We start from the raw sequence: 14223 nt of genomic DNA on the forward strand, positions 1-14223 counted from the left end.
AAATTTATTCTCTCACAGTTCTGGAGGCCAGAAGTCCAAAATCAAGGCATGGGCAGGGTTCCTTCTTGGGGGCTCAGAGGGAGAATCTGTTCCTTGCCTCTCTCCCAGCTTCTGGTGGTTGCCAACAATCCTTGACATTTCTTGGCTTGTGGCCACATCACTCCAGTCTCTGCCTCCACTGTCACATGACGTTCTCACTGTGTCTGTGTCCAATTTCCCTGGTCTTATGACAAGTCATTGAATTAGGGTCCACCCTAATCCAGTATGAGCTCATCTTAACTTGATTACATCTACAAAGACCCTATTTCCAAATAAGGTCACATTCACAGATGCCAGGGGTTAGAACCTCAATACATTTTATGGAGGACACAATTCAACCCGCAATTCCATACAAGTCACGGTGAAAAGAGCACAGGCTTTGAGCCAAGAAGACTTGGGCTCAAACCCTGGCATAGCCACTAGCCTGTTCTATTTCCTCCACACAGCAAAGTGGGAAAGGTGATCCTGTTCTCATGGGGCTTCATGAGGGTTACCTGAGGGAGAAGAAGAGCCCATGGAGGATCCAGGGAGTGGCAGAAACTCAGCAAAGATGGCCCTGAGCTGGACACAAGACTCAGAGGAGGGGGCCGGGTCCCTGTTCTCCAGGATCTCGTAGTCTGTGGGACAGCAGGCACACCGAGGGTTAGGACTTACGATGGGGACTGCAGTGATCAATCTGCACTTGAGGAGTTATGATGAGCACCGACCACACGGGCCTGTGGGAGGGGGAGGAGCACTCAAGGCTCAGAGGCCCCAGGGAGGATGGAGAAGGCCAGGGGCCAGACGGCAATAGGTCCTTCCCGTGGAACCCAGAGTCCACAGTGTACCCCATGTGCCCCACCATGTACCCATGGGCTCTGGGTCCCAGAGGTGACCCAGAGGCAGGCAAAGTGGAGGCAGGCAAAGGTGGAGAATGGGCTGGCTTTTCACTAAGAGGTGCTCTGGGCCTCTATGTCTCCTCTGGGCCTGGGAAGTAATTGCTTATTCCCCTCCCCCACCCTTCCCCCAAGGCATGGCTTCTGCCTCCTGTCGACCTTGAGTCTGGCAAGGACTTTGTTCCTGGCCAAACCCACTTTGATATTCTCTTTCTATCTTCCTCCTTTCCTGCCTTCCACTTTCCTTTCATTTCTTCCAGTATTTGATATCTACTGTATGCCAGGGCTGTTCTAAGCCCTGAAGATACAGGAGACAGTTGGGCTTGTTGGAATTTATAACTAGTGGGGTGAGAGACGTTAATCAAGTAACCATGCATATGAATGTTTCACAGCAGAGGAATGAGTGCTCTGGATGAGAGGTATCAGGGTGGTAGGAATCAATAACAGAGTGATGCAACTAAACCAGGGAAGTGAGGGAAGTGAGCTTGAGCCAAAGAGCTGAAGAAGTTGTCAACTAGGAAACAAGAGGTGGAAGAGATTCCATGCAGGAGAATTAGCATGTGCAAAGGTCCTGTGGTAGGAGGATGCTTGGTGGGCGAGAAGGCTGAGAAAAGGTCTGTGTGGCCAGACTGGACAGTGAAGGGAATATGAGATGGGCTGAGAGTCAGCAGATTAGACTGATCATTTGGTGAAAAAGTATCAATTGAGTGCCTGTACAATGAGCCAGGAGCACCAGACAGACAAGACCACTGCCCATGCAGAGCAGGCAGACCACCGACCACGGAGAACATGGCAGTGAGGGAGGAGTGAAGGGCGAAGTGATCCGGAGTCACCCCGGGGGGATACAGGGGCTGGGAAGGCTCCTCTGAGCTGAGAGTGGACGAGAAGATCCAGGCACAGGCTCTAGGCAGGACCAGCTTGGCGTGACTGAGGGATGGCAAGCAGCCAGCATGTATGGAGCGGAGCGAGCAGGGGGAGAAGTATGCACGCTGAGGTTGCAGGTGCTGGCAGGGCTGGGTCCCCCGAGAGTAACCTAGCCACAGTTGGGAGCCACTGTGGGGTTTATCAGAGGAGAGCCACCTCAGGTTTGTGCTTTGGAAGGACCCCTCTGGCCTCCAGTGTAGGCAGGAACTGGGGAGGGAGCTGGAGGGGCCGGGGAGGTTGGGGTGCAGTAACCAACGGAACACCCTTCTCTTCCCAGACGCCCCAAAAGAGCTGCGAGGCTAAGCCCAGAGTCTTGTCCTGTCAGGGCCTCCTGGAGGAGGAAGACCCAGGGCCCCTGTCCCAGGAACTACAGGCCACCTGTTCAAAGGGCGGGGTGCCCCTCAACAACCTCGGCCTCTCCCATGCGTCCCTGGAGACCCTGGAGTACCTGCCCTTCTACCGCACCTACGGGCAGCTCCTGGCAGAGGAAGAGCTGGCTCCACAGCCCGAGGTTTGCAGGGACCAAGGAGCAGACTGGAGTATCAGAGAAGCGCCATTCCTGGAGGACTCAGAACTGCCTGGAGGGTTCTTTCCTCACTACCGCTCCGAGGAGGAGCACTTTCCCAGCCTGGCCCTTCCTGGCAGGTCATGTGGGGGCTCCCAAGACCCACACTCCAGGAGGGAGGCGCAGGCGGGCTGCTTCTGCAGGATGACAGTGAGTGAGGATGCTCTGTGAGTGGGGGCACCAATGAAGGGTGCCGGGAGCAGCCCCAGGCCCCTGGTATCCTTCAGACCTCTGTCCCAGGGCCCCAGACCCTAGTAGGACTGGCCAGTCCCCGGGAGGTCCAGTGGGGCTCCCGGAATGGTGTGTTGTTGGTTAAAAGCCCAGAGGCCTCAGTCCCAGCTCAGCCACTTGCTGGGAGAGTGGCCTGGGGAACGTGGTTAAGCCTCCGTGAGCCTCAGTTTCCTTATAAAGAGAGATAATAATAGTAGCTACTCTTAGAGCTGCTGTGAGAATTACATACAATAATGTGACTATTCCACCAGGCTTAGCCTAGTGCTCCCCTACAGAAAGGAGGGGCCGGGGAGGTTGGGGTGCAACTTTATCCTTCTGACTTGCTAAGCACCCAGGGAAATGCTTCACGTGCATCTCTCATGTATCCTAATGATAGTCCTATGAGATGGGTCTAATTATTATTCCCATTTAATGGATGAGAAAAATGAGTCTCAGAGAAATTAAGTGACTTGGCCAAGGACACTTCACTAGCAAGAGGAAACCTGGGTCTGACCCAAAGCCCGTGCCCTGCAGAGTTACTAAAAGGCCCCTCCAGCGCACGAAGCTGGGCACGTGCCCCGCGACTGTAAAGATGGAGGTGGCGGGATGAGTGGGTTCTAGTCTCAGACACGCCCCTACTGCCACTGTGGTGTTGAGGCACAGGCCACTCCTGGGTGTCTGGGCACAAAGCTGAGAGCCTGACTCACCGTCTTGTCCCCTTCCAACCCAGGCTGCCTCGGCAGGCCCAGACCTCGTCCCTGGGTCCTCACACTCGGCACCCTGCTGCTCCCTCTTGCTGGTCTCGGCAGGGCCTGCCCGTGACAGCGGCCTGGACACCCCTCTCTCCAGCGATGCCGCCTTCAGGGGCCATGCCCTTTGTGCCTCAGGATTCGTGCCTTACTACAGGACCCCCGAGGAGGGGCTGCACACTAGCCCTGGGCCACCTGCTGCTCTGGCTGGGGGCCAGGAGCTCACAGGGGAGCCTCCCAGGCCTGGTGCAGCCACGCTGTGAGGGAGCAGGAGCTGGCGGCAACAGGGGCCACCAGAGCACGGGCCCCCAGTACCCGCTGATCAGCGAGGGGTGAAGGTGGTTGGGGGAGGTTCCCAGAGCTCGGCTTGCCCTGACCACAGTCCTCAGGCCTTTATTGCCCCTGCCTCAGTGCCCACCACCACTGCTGAGGACCATCCCCCCTCCCTGCCCAGTGGAGCTGGCAGGGGGCCCCACCCCTGGCAGGCTCTCCCGTCCTCTCTCAGTCCACTGAGCCGAGCAGGCAAGACCCTGTGCCCTGCTAGCTTGAGGCTCCATCCCGGCGTCCAGCTCAGCAGGCCTGGCGAAAAATAGAGGAGAGCAACTCAGCCTGTGCCCTGTGTTCAGTCACACCCTCCCAAGAAGTGACACCACTGCCCCGGGCTGCTCCCACTTGGCTCCCCTAGCTTGAAAACCTGCCCGATGAGACATGGAGGGCAGCAGCCCAAAGTGGTTCCACCAAGGGGATGTCTGCCTGATCCAGCCCTCAGACCTCCCCACCGGTCCTGCTGTAGCCTGTCCTCTCTGCAGAGAGCAGAGACTGGTTGTGTAAATAAATCACTTCACTGCAAGGGTTGGAGTTGGTGCACTAATTTGATGCTTGGAGTAATACTTGCAGCTGCCATTTACTGAGCGTTTACTATGTACTAGGCACCTTACAGAGACCATCTCCATAATCTTTAGGGGTAGACACTGATGTCATCTCCATTCTACAGGTGAAGAAACAGGCTCAGAGAGGTTAAGTAGCATGCCCAAGCTCACACAGCTCACAAACAGTGGAGCTGGGATTCACACCCAGGTCTGCCTGACCTCAGGGCCTGCGTACACTTCCCCATACACCCCTCCTCAGTGAGTCTTCACACAGAAGGAAAGAGCCAGCTGCTGCCCACCAGCCTCCCCTGGCCCCAGCCCACCTCAGTGCCCCTCTGCCTTTCCTTCCCTGGCTCCTTGCCCTTTGGAGCAGCAGGCGGGTGACACAGCACACATCTGCCAAGGCCCTGCCTTCTCAGGCTCTGTGGACATGTTTTCTGGTGCCCCAGCCCGACTCCCAGCTCCAGGCTCACCTCACACCACACAGATGGCCCTGAGGCTGAAGCACATGGGATGATGACAGTGTGGGCTCACCCATCCCACCCACTCCTGGGACGGAGCACGTGAATGTGGGCTCTTGTTTGAAGTAGTCGTTTAGTGCCCAGTCACACACGTGCATCCCACGTTCACAGCCACTCTCATCTGTGGCACTGGGTCCACGTCCCCCCACTTCCTCTGGCCCACACACTCCTGATGGCTGGATTCCTGTTCCTCCACCTAGGGGAACACCCTCACCTGCTCCCTACCCTTCCTGAGGATGGGGAAGTTGAGGAGGAGGGGAGAGAGAGCAGCTGGTCTCACGTATGGTGGAAGAAATAGAGGTGACTTAACCGGAAGACTCCTTGGCTTTGTTCTTAGGGGGGTGGGGGTTGGCCTGGTCCCTCTTCTGTTCCACAGGGCTGGGTCTGAGCTGGTGTGGGAGCTGCCGTCCTTGGGCCCTCCCTGCCCTCAAAAAAAACAGACTACGGTTGGGGGGTGTCTGGGTGTGTTAGATACGGGGGCCACTCTGTCCTTGTGCAGTCCAAGCTGGGTCAGAGGTACCGCTCCCTCTTCCCATGTGCGTGGCTTCCAGAGCCTACGCAGGGCTGGGAGCACTGCAGCCACCTGCCCGCAGTACCTGAGGGAGCTGGAGGAACCGCACTTGCTCGTGGGGCTGGAGAGACCCTCGAGGTTCTCAAGACTGAGAGCTCTTCTGAGGGAGCAGTTGGCAGGAAGGATGTGGAGCAGGAGAGATCCTGGGTGAGGGGCTGGGCTGATCTGGAGGAGCAGATTGCTTCTCTCCACCCAGCCGGCACTGGCTGGGAGCTGCTCTGTGCTGACACAGACGTGAACACAGGTGTGGACGCAGAGGCCACAGCAATGGTAAGAGACTTTTGTTGAGTGTTTACTGCATGCCAACCACGGGGCTGAGCACTTGACATGCATTAACGCACTGATTTTGAGTTAAGTACGACTTCAGTTAGGTACAGTTAGCAGCCCACTTTACAAATGAGAAGGCCCAGGCACAGCTTAAGTGGCTGCATCAAGGATACAGAGCTGGAAAGCAGTGCAGCCAGGATTCGAACACTATCTAGCTCTAGAGTCCATGCTCTTAACTTATGCTTATATTAGATCTCTATTTCTGTGTAATAGATTATCTCAAAACTTAGTGGCTTAAAATAACAATATACACTTATTTTCTCACAGCATCAAGAGTCAGGAATCCGGGAGAAGCTTAGCTGGGTGGTTCTGGCTCAGGGTCTCTCGTGAGGTTGTGGTCAAGGTGTTGGACAGGGCTGCAGTCATCTGAAGGCTCGAATGGGGCTGGAGGGTCTGCTTCCTCACTCACATGGCTGGCAAATTGGTGCTGGTTGTCGGTAAAGAGCCTCAGATCCTCACCTGTGGGCTTCTCCACAAGGCTGTTTGAGCAGCCTCACAACATGGTGACTGGCTTCCCCCAGAGCAAGTGATCCCAGAGGCCAAGACAGAAGCTGTCATGCCTATTACAACTGAGCCTCAAAAGTCACATATTGTCACCTCTGCCATGCTCTGTTGGTCACACAGATTAGCTCCAATTCAATGTGGAAAGACACCTCACAGAGCATGAATGATGAGAAGCATTGGGGGCCACAATGGAGACTGGCTACCACATGCTCTAATACAAGATATAGAGCCCAATTCTGCTGATTCACGGGGAGAGGGAGCTCATTCACCGAGGCAGGCTCTGGAGTTGGGGTGGGAGTCTAGGGGAGCAGTGTTAACACTATACTAGGGAAGGATGTGCTAAGAGGAAGGGCTGTGTCCCCAGCACCCAGCACTGTGCCTAGTCCACAGTAGGTCCTCAAGCGTTAATTAGATAAATGGATGAGGCATCATTAAAGGCAGAGAAGGGGGCACATTCTGGTTCTACGGAGACTGAAGTTAGGGGAGGAGTGGTGAAGGGGGATGGCAGGACAGTGAGGCCACCTTGGTCATTGTGGGGAGCCTGAATGGAAGGGGTAAGGCTGGCAGGCAGGAGGGAGAAGGTGGGGCTGTCTCCGGCAGCAGCCCTGCGATGGAGAGGGCCTGGATCGACAGGCAGGCGCAGAGCTGAAGCTCGGCTGCTTTGCCAGGAACTCTGGCTGCAGCAGAACCATGCAAGGCGTGGGGCCATGGGCGACTTCCCTTCTGCCCCCCGCCCTAGCCGGACTTGTGCTTGATTTAAGGCTAGTTCCCCTGAGCCTTCTCCCCAAGCACAGCTTTTGTCATTTAGGAAATCTCTGTCTATTTTGGAGAAAATCTAATCCATATGGCTTGGGGATTTCGTTCTTTTAAATTTTTTTCTTTGTACTTACATCAAAAATAAGATGTCTTTGATATCCTTGAAAATCTCGTCTCTCTTGAAAACAGGAAGCTTGCTCTTTGCTGTGCTCACACTGACCCTGTAGCAGAGAGCAGCAGGTTTGAGCGGGTTCAGAGCTGAGGGTTTTGTCACACCCTGTCTCTTTCCTCAAGGTGTGAGGTCTTAAGGCTGGCCTTTCTTTTAATAGATGGAGAAACTGGGGCCCAGAAGGAAGGAAGAGTTTACCCAAAGACTCACAGCAAGTGGGAAGACCTGGGCTTTCCCTTGGAACAGAATGGACCAATAATTCTAGTTCCCGCCTCCCACCTGCAGGTCCCCAGTCCCATCCCCCACCCTCACCCAGAGGGCATTTGGAGACCACTGAGTGTGCAGGTGCTGGGGTGAAGGTAGACTGCCCATCCTTGGGCAGATGTGGGGAGGGAGACCACAGCCCTTCTGAGAGGTGGGACCAGCACAGGCCTCAGCTTCCCCTGAGGTCCCCACAGGGAGCAAAGGCTGGTTTGCAAGGAGCCGGGGCCCGCCTCATCATGGGCCAGGGAGATATGTCCAGGTGGGATGCAGCTGGCCCCGAGACGGGTCCTTTATCCACCCTCGAGGAGCAGCAGGAGGACTGAGGACCACTGATAATCAGCAGATGCCACTGCCCACGGAGTCACATCCTAGCCCTGACCTTGCCAGCCAAGGTCCTCCTCGATCAGACTCCAAGCCTCAGCCCCCTCTCCCACAGCAGCGGGCTCTGGACAAGTGCAACTCCTCAGGCTCCCTTGCTTTCTCCGCCTCACGTTGCTCACGCTGTTCCCTCGCCCGGCAGGCCCTTCTCCACTACCTCTGCAGGTCAAAATCCAGCTCGTTTTTTTAGGACCGGCCCACATGCCACCTCCTTCCCAAGGCTTCTGAGTCTGCCCTCGAGACTTTCTCTCTACTGTCCCTTCTGGCCTCTATTCTTTTCAGGTCGGGAGTGGTATGAGGTTTCCTGGTTGCCCCCAGAGCCCTGCAGCTGATGCCTGATGAGCGCATGATGCTGGAGACCCGCCACATGGCAGAGCTGGGGCGGACATTCCCAGCACGAACTCCTCTCTGGCTATCAGCAGCTCAAGTTCTCCGCAGCCCAGGCAGTTCAGCATACAGCAGGTGCTCAGCAGGGGCTTCTGGATGTGTCCTCAACAGCTGCAATGGCCACTTCCACCGCCCACCCCCCACGCCCCTCTTCTACAGAAACCCCTCCATTCCAGATCTCCCTGGTCCCCTGCTGCCCAGCCTCCACTTGTCCTCAGCACCAGCCCACTTATGCCCATCAGCTGGGAAGGAGAGGCCAAGGAGGCCAGGCTTTCCTTGTTCTCAGATGTGCACAGAGCCAGCTCTGCCCACAGGAGCCCGTCAGGGGTAAGGTCAGAGTGCATCCCAGGGCCCTCCCCTTGATTACTGAGCCATCTGCTCCAGGAGCCGTAAGAATATGGGTGTAGGTGGCAAACGTTAATACCATCTCGCTGATGGTAGAGAAACTGAGACAGAGAAGTCAGGACATTTATGCAGAGAGGTGGGGGTAGGGGCAAGAGCTTTTGGGAAAGTCACTTCTACTTTCCGAGTCTTGGCCAGGAAGCAGCATCTTGGTTAAGAGCTGGGCCCTGGAGTCAACACCATGTGCAAGTCTGTAGTCCTTCACTTACCGGCTGTGTGGCTTTGGAGAAATTGTTTAACCTCCCTGTGCCTCATTCTTTGTATCTATAAAATGGGGAAGTGCCTCATAGGATTCAATGAGATGGTGTAGGTGGAGCATACAGCACTGGGCCAGCTTAGAGCCCTGAGATGGAAAGAGCCTGGTACAATTGAGGCCTTGATGAATCAAGACAGGTGAAGAGATGGGGGGTGTTACCTCTCTTTACTGAGGTGCGAGCACACAGTCCAAGCACACAGTCCTAGTATACAGCTCCCAAGAAGCCACAGATGGGTCCTCATTAAGCCCTCAGAGGTCCACTCTGGTACCCTCAGACCCCTCCTCAGCCCCCAGGTTAGCCTCTTGCACTGCCCCAGTATATACTGGATCTGACTCTGCCAGCCCAGTGTCTGGAAACTGGGCCAGGAAACTCTCCGCCTGGGGCAGCCAAGCTGGTCTTTCCCCGAGAGCCCCAAGTGCTGTGCAGCAGCGCCCTCTGCTGGCACATCTTGACAAGACACCCACAGCTCCTGTCTCCACCACCCAAAATTTCAAGCTTCTTCTGACACTGCATTAGAGGGGACCCATCCCAATCCTCCAAAAAACAGAGGGGGAAATTGAGGCCTGGACCTACCCAAGGTGCCCAGTGAGTCAGCAGCCGCACCAGAAGCTGAGCCCAGGTGGCTTTTCTCCCTCATTTCACAGCCACTTGCCTCTTTCTGTTTCTTGACTTGGAATGTCAAATTGAGTAGGTGCGGGACCAAATATGGTCTGAACACGCTCTGAATAGACGTTCTCAGGGAACTGTCAATAAAGGAAGGATCCTGCCCCAAATGAGAAGCTCAAATACCACGTTGAAAATCACCGTATGCTCCTTTCCTTCCCATCAGAGTCAAGGAAGGGACCTCATAGCTCCCACCATCTGAGGCCAGCGCAGGAGTGATGCCCCGGGTACAGATGCCCAAAGAAGAAAGACAGCACACGCACGTGTCCCACTCCATTCATTCAGTCCCACTCAGTCATCAGTAATCACCATCCACCTGCTCTGTGGCAGAGCCTAAGAACGCAGCGGTGGTGGACAGGCAGACAGGTCCTGCCCCCCTGGACCTCCTGTGCATGGCACAAGGACTGACCAACATGGTGAGGGCAGGAAGGAGAAGCAGGACGCCTCGAGAGGGGCAATGAGGTCTTGACCTGGACCAAGGGGTCTGGAGATGCAGAGGATGTTTCAGCTTAGACCTAAAGGAGGTAGAAGTTAGCCTTGAGGAGGGCAGGAGGAGGGAGTTGCCAGCAGAGGGAGTGATTACGCAAAAGCTCTGAGGTGGAAAAGTGTCTGGTACCTTTGAGGGCCTGAAAGAAGCCAGCTCTGAGACCAGGGCCTCTTTTTTTCTGCCTTGTGTGTGGACTCTCTCTTTGGCTGCCAGCAGTCAGCAGGCCCTTCAGGCTTCTGCTCCATAGCCTCCCTCGTTTAAGGCCTGCTGAGCAGTGACTGTCCACCAGGCCTGTGCCAGGCTCTGCAGGTCCAAGGGGGAATAAGGCATTGCCCTGTTCTTAGTGAGCCCACAGTCCTCATGGGAAGACAGGATATAACCTATAGGGTGCAGCAGCAGCAATATGGATACGCCTGGAATATTCTGGAAACCCAGTTGTGAGATAGCAGATCTAGTGTGGAGAGGCGTGGTAAGTGCTTCAAAGAAGGCCTGTCAGGAGAAGGTGACAGCTGAGCTGAGTCTCAAAGCGGTAAGGTGTAGGGGTTAGCCAGGAGAGAAGGGGGAGAGGGCATTCCCAGGGAACACGAGTACACGGTCACATGCATGGAAAGCACGTGAGGCGTGGAGCACACACTGCCCTGTTGGTGCCCCACCTGAGGGGAGGGCTGGGGTGGTAGGAGGTGAGAAGGGAAAAGGCAGCCAGACCCAGGCCCACAGACCCTTGCATGCCAAGCTGGGGAATTGGAATGCCACTCAAGGCCATGGGGAGTCATTGGAGGCCCCTCAGCAGAGGAGGGCTGGAGCAGATGCAAGGTTTCAGAAGCTCACTGTGGCAGCAGCTGGAGGGTGGACAGGGGACCGAGCAGAGGGACCCACGGGCCTCTGTCCACCATGATCCACGCAGGTGGTAGCACAGGCCTGGACTGAACCACATCCAGGAGATGTCAAAGAGGGCTGGATATCAGGGCCATCGAGGAGATGGACCCTCAGGACTTCATGGCAGATGGGATGAGGCCTTGTGGGGAGAGAGGAATCGAGAATGACATCCAGGATCTGGTTTGGGTGGCCGGCTGGGTGGAGGCACCATTCTCTGAGTTGAGGGGCCCTGACGGAGGAATACCTTGGGGAGTTAGACAGAGAGCTCATCAAGGGATGTCGAGTTAGAGATGTTGTGAGGCCTCCAGGTGGAGGTGTTGAGTAGAGAAAGGATTCTGGGCTCAGAAGTGAGGTCTGAGTAGGAGATGAAGTGTGGGGGTTGTGAGCTGAGAGATTGTGGGTGTGGATGGGAGAGGGTCAAGATGAGGGCCCTGAGGAACCCCATATGGAAGGAGGGGCAGGAGACGAGGCTCTGAGGAGCGAGACCAGAGCAGCAGAGAAGGGAGGAAAGCTCCGTGAGGGCAGGCCTCCAGGAGACAAGAGGAGAGCAGGAGGCAGGTGGGGTCTTTGCCACTGGACACCAGGGCCGGGGCTTTGCTGCTCAGGTGTAGCAGTTGGCACAAGTAGGGGACCGTGGGCTTGGCCAAGACAGTGTTGAGGAGGTGGAGCCAGGGGGCTGGACAGACTCAGGGTGCAGCCGGGAGACCTCCCTGACCACTCCTGGCACACGACTCCCTCTCCAGTGCTCTCACAGCTATCTCCACATGGCATCTCAGACAAACCGTCTCCTCTCTGACAGATACCTTCCCAAGAGCAGATATTGGCAAATACAAGGTGCTCAGAAAACTCGTTAGCTGACAGGGCAGATGAGAACCGGGAAGCAGGCCACTTTTGTCAAATGATACCAGCATATCCATCTGCAGTAGAAAATGCTCTGGGAGGTTACCTTCTGGGCAGGAGCTGAGGGAGAAAGGAAATGGGGTTTCTCTCTGTCCCTAGCAACTCAGGGAGCTGATCTCTCAGTGCCTCAGTGTTTTTACCTGCTCTCCCGAGGGTAGAATACAAATGTGCATGGCAGTACTACAAATGTCTGCTCCAAAGTGGGGAAGCCAGGAATAAGGAAGGGCCTGACTGCCTCCCCGGAGTCAGCATTCACTGGGCCCCACGGCCCGATGGTCTGGGATTCTTGAGGCTGGCCCTTGGCTGCCACTAGACCTGGGTCTGCCCCCTGCCTCCCTCGGGTGATGCGCCTCGTGGGCAGATTCTTGGCACACATTTGGGAATGGAGCACAGTGGTTCACTCTGGAAAGAAGCCCACTCCTTTTGCTCTGCTCCTGTTCATTAGTAGTTCAAGCAGCAGATTTCTGGGCTCAGGAGGCCATCTGGGGCTGCCAGGGACACTGCCTGCCAACTCAGGACCTTCCCAATTGGTGCTGACACAGGACTGAGGGAATGACAATCTGCCTGGCACCCCTTGGGTGGTCCTCCAAAGGGTGGACCTTGGGGAACTGGTGGGCCTTCCACCTGTGGACTTGCTCCCACAAAGAACTCATAAAAGGGCCATCTTCAGAGTCCTTTCATTTCTCATAACTGTCCCAGCACAAATCCTAGGCATGGCAGGGCACAGCTCAGGGGTCGGTGCTGATGGTGACCTTGAAACGTCAAGACTGAGTGAGTCACATGTGTGGCAGGAAGCCAAGGCTCAGGGATGGTGTGTGCCATTTCCATCCTTCCTCGGGACTCTGCAAGACTCCACCTCAGTCAGGCCTGTGGCTCCATCCCCAGCATTTTCCTCAGAGGGCTGGTGCTGGCCCTCACGCCCGGACACAGGTCCGCTCTCTGAGGAGGATCCCTCCCATCTCAGACCCCCGGCTCCTCAGGGGACCTCTCGGCCATTTTAGGATCAAGCCTTAGTGGTCAGACTCTGTCTCACTTGGAAGAAGGAGGCCTGGCCGGCTGCCACTGCACATTGGCCTGGGTGATGCAACATGGACGTGCCAGCGGGAGAAGAGCAGGCCCAGCAGAGGCCCTTCCTCCAGACCATTGATTCTCTTCAATCCTGGCTTCCGTGGCCAGGTCCCTGTTGGAAACTAGCAGTACACCAGAGTATATCAAGTTGTCTTCCTTCCCAGAGGGGGGCCAGGGAGCTCCCACTGGAACAACAGCACCTCCACATGCCAGTCCACATTCCCCAGTGAGCATGGACCTTTAGATGGGCCTGGCTGGGTGCAGTGGCTGCCTACAGAGAGAGAGTTTGATGGAGAGAGAACCACCCCTCTGCCTTCCGGGCTGGCCCAGGGTGGACAGTGTAGGCTAGGCCAGGGCCTAGAGGGAGCCAGGCCCCTGGAGAGCTGTAACTGAAAGTTAAACGTGACCCCAGACCACCAGGTGCTTGCTCTGGGCCCAGAATGCTGAGGAGGACATGGCTGGAATGGCGATAAGCATCACTGCCCAGGGTTGGGATGCAGAAGATAGAGCCCACGGCTAATTGGGATCAGCACCGTCAGCACAGGCCCAGGGAGACGTGAGCACCATTTCAGGACGGGGGCTGGATGGGAAAGCGCAGGGGGCAGGGAGGGATGAGAGGTGTGTGGGCAGAGGTCAGAGAGGACTAGAGCAAGCTTGAGGTTGGCCCTAGAAGCACTCTACCCCTCATGGCTGTGGGGATGGTAATCCCTGAGCGGATAGGATCTCATCTACCCTCTCAGAACCTCGGTCTCCTCATCTCTGTTTCACAGGTGAGCACACACAGGGTCCCACCAGAGAAACAGAACGAGTAGGAGATATATATATTCTTCATAATTGTGGGTCTGGCTGGGCAAGTCTGAAATCTGGAGGGCAGGCTGGCAGGCTGGAAATGCTCAGGCGGGAGGTGACAACGCAGTCCACAAGAGGAATTTCTTCTTCCTCAGGAACACCTCCATTTTGCTCTTACAGTCTTTCAACTGATTGGATGGAGCCCATCTGGACTATCAAGGGTAAGGTCCCTTCCTTAGAGTCAACTAGTTGTGTAGTCAGCCACATCTACAAAATGCCTTCACAGCAACACCTAGATTAGTGTTTGATTGACTCACTGGAGACAGTCACTCAGCCAAGCTGACACGTGAAACTGACCATCAGTGGGGGTGATCCTGGGATCTGCTCACAGCTGCTGTGAGAAGGAAGTGGGACGGCGTGTGAAGGCCTCAGCATAGAGATGGAGACATCCTCGGGGCAAAGCAGCCTTGGCAGCCATTTGCTTGTCTGGAGCGTGTGGGGAGAGAGGCAGAGGTGCGAGTTTGGGGGTGGGAGGAAGTGTTTCAGCCAAGGTGGCAGAACCAGGGTTGGGGCCTGCTTGGGCCTGCTTGTCTGCAGAGGGAGGGGGGCTGGCCCAGAGAGCCTGGGGGTGTGGGGTGAGGCAGAGATCAGTGGCTTCTGGGAGCTGCAAGGC

The sequence above is a fragment of the Diceros bicornis genome, chromosome 1 (assembly GCF_020826845.1).
Source record: "Diceros bicornis minor isolate mBicDic1 chromosome 1, mDicBic1.mat.cur, whole genome shotgun sequence".
Taxonomy (NCBI): Eukaryota; Metazoa; Chordata; class Mammalia; order Perissodactyla; family Rhinocerotidae; genus Diceros; species Diceros bicornis.